This window comes from Phyllobates terribilis, unplaced genomic scaffold, assembly GCF_046119375.1.
Source record: "Phyllobates terribilis strain yellow unplaced genomic scaffold, ASM4611937v1 Scaffold_4400__1_contigs__length_61419, whole genome shotgun sequence".
Taxonomy (NCBI): Eukaryota; Metazoa; Chordata; class Amphibia; order Anura; family Dendrobatidae; genus Phyllobates; species Phyllobates terribilis.
Genome location: NW_027367152.1, coordinates 44,220 through 47,382, shown reverse-complemented (window position 1 = coordinate 47,382; position 3,163 = coordinate 44,220).

Here is a 3,163-nt window from a genome sequence, read left to right as displayed (position 1 = left end):
GTAACTACTTACTTGTAAAAGAAAGATAGTGGGTAATGAGAAAATAGAAATTAGGAGGGAAAACAAAAACAATGTGGGAGCTTGAAATTTCGTTCAATCCAAGTGTGTTTCCGCATTTTTTTTAATAAAAGGGAAGTTGTAAATTTCAAATCACCTAGAACGTGTGTAGAGAGTGGTTACAAAGGAAAATAGAGATAAATTAGGAAAAAATACGACAATTTAAATTATAATGACAACGTGCAAAACTTCATAGTAATAAAACATGAAAAATAGTGAGAAATAAGAAAAAAATACAACTAATTCATTTCAATGACAACGTGCACAACTTCAAAATAATAAAATATGAAAAATAGAGAGAAATAAGAAAAAAATACAACTAATTCATCTACTATACTAATTTCGATATACTTAAAAAAACAGATTAAACAAGAAATGATTTGATGATGGTTGGGAATAATATATGTTAGAGGGTAGGATATAAAGGTGGCATGAAATATATAAAAAAATAAATATCTAACTGAAGCAAAAAAAACCACAATGAATATTATCCAACCAAATAATAGAATTGAATGACATTATAACATCCTTTACAGTATTATTGTAAGATAAAGTTTAGTAATATCTAATAAAACATAGATTGAAAAATGACAAGTCTTGATCACTTGTTCTTTTCTTTTTTGATGATACCTTCTTTAATCTTGTGCAACGGGACATCATCTACATCATCACCACTTGCAATTTCTTGTGTGTCACGAGCTCTTTTAACTGAAGAACGCTCTAGAACAGCAGTCTTTAGCTTTGGATTGAAGGCAACCTCAACATTCTCATCATCATTAGTGAGATCAATGCTTTCGTTTCCAGACTTGGTTGTTGCACTTCCAATACAAGATGAAATTTGAGAATGAACAACACCGTCAAGTGTAGACGATTCTGACTCACACTATACAAACAACAAAAAAAGCCATAATTATTTTTTAATATGAACGATAACTATAAATAAATGTTGTACCAAGTCATTAATATAATTTAATAAAGTAAAATAAATAAATGAAATAAACTACATAACATACCTCTTGAACACCACGGAAAGATTCAAACGAATAAATCAACCTCTGATCTGTGCTTATTTGCTTGACAATGTATGATTCCGTACCATAATCTCTATTTCGTATATCATCTTGAGATACATGAATTGCAAAGAGAACCTTTTTTCCGATGAGTTCATCAAATTCATTTGGAAAAATTTCAACATCTTCAACCTATCGGTACAAGGATATTGTCAACTAATGAGTTAAAAATGATAATCGGATTACATTATATTTGAAACCGTAGTATAGTAGATAGCACATACCTTGGAACTTGTTATTAAAGATTCAATAGGTTTGTTGATCATCTGGACGACTTGCTTGTGGAACATTGTGATAACTGAAGTTCCAATGCCGTCACTTATTTCTGCTTTGATCCTAAACCTTCAAAATTGGAATTCAACATTACATTTTTTTCGTACATATGCAAGATGGATAATGTAATGAACGTCGAACCATTAAATGCTAATTAAGATTATAACACTTTAAAAATACCTTTGTACTGGCGAGTCAGTTTCATAATTGCATGGGCTGCAATTCCAAATTGTTCCTTTGGTCTCAATCTTTTTCATGCATAATTTGCAAGCAGGATAATGCCAATTGTATTGTTTTTGGAAACTTTGGAAGGATGCAACCACAACATAATTCGAATCCTATATAAATGATTGAGAAAAAAAATTACATGCAAGTAAGTTAATTTGATGAGCACACAAAAAGATATTATGCTACCTTTGTCGCTTCATTCAAAACATTTAGAGAAGCTTTCAAGCTATACTTGAAGTAGTCTGTTGTCGTTATTGAATCACCAATGGAGGTTTGAGAACATGTGTTCATCGACTCGCCATCATTCGTAGCAGACCACCTTTAATATTAAGATATTAATAAATTATCATCCTAATTAGATAACACAAAACTATAAGTATTAATACATATGGGTTATGGAAGAGAAGCAAATACCTTTTTTTAAATTCAACAACCTCCGGGAGTTCTTGGTCCACAATTAGTTGAGTCCCAAAAAAAGCATTGCTCAATTTTGTTTCACCTAAGAGTAAGCAAAGCATTATGAGTATATATATTATTTACACATGTCAATACAAAGACAAACTAAACCATAATGTAAAAGCTTAACCTTTAATAACAGTTGCTTTGAGATACTTCAAGATTATAACAATACCAAGTTCTTGAACTTGTTCGATGTATTCATGCAAAGCCTTAGCATGATCCTTCCACAGCGTGCATATAATATTTTCATTTCTATCATGGAATAATAAATGAAAGAAAAAAAGATGACACGTTATATTTTACGACAAACACATATAACTATGTTTTAAATGAAATATGATCATAACTTACTTATCATTCTGCAGTTCAAGCTTAAATTGAGATCTCTCTTTTCCAAAATCATCGGTACCAAGAGGCTCGATTTTGATCAAATGACCAATTACATCTGCAAGTTCAGATCATTTTTTAATACCTAAACGTTGATTAATAAGAAAATGAATGTTTCGTTTCACAATTAAATAAAATACTTACCAATAAGATAATTGACATCCAGCTTATTTCCAATCACATCATCAAAATCTTTAAAAAGAAAATGAATAACGGGACCATCCATAATAGTTGCTTGAGTATATTGATTGATCTTAATCTTGTATTTGTGAGAAGTATACCTTTATTTGTTTACATACGTACAACATGTATTGTTTTGATTAAAAAGGACATAAAATAATACATTGAAGACACGTTTTATACATATATATGTCACGTTAAATATATATATTCTTTTTTATACTTTCATAAAACTATCATAAAACAGGTTCAAAAAATTATTAAAGGTCAAATACATCGAGTGCTAAGGTTGCATATGTGAAAAGTATATACCTGTAACTGTTGACATTTGGCACAACAAAGAATGACTTCATTGTATAGGCCTCACCTACGGTTAATTTCGGTTTCCACGTGGTCAAATTAAACTTTGAAACCGAAGCTTGGATTGTGTCACTCTATTAAACAACATTAATAAGTTAGATTAGGGATTATACCTATAGAACATTTGATTGAAGTCTTATAATTTATGG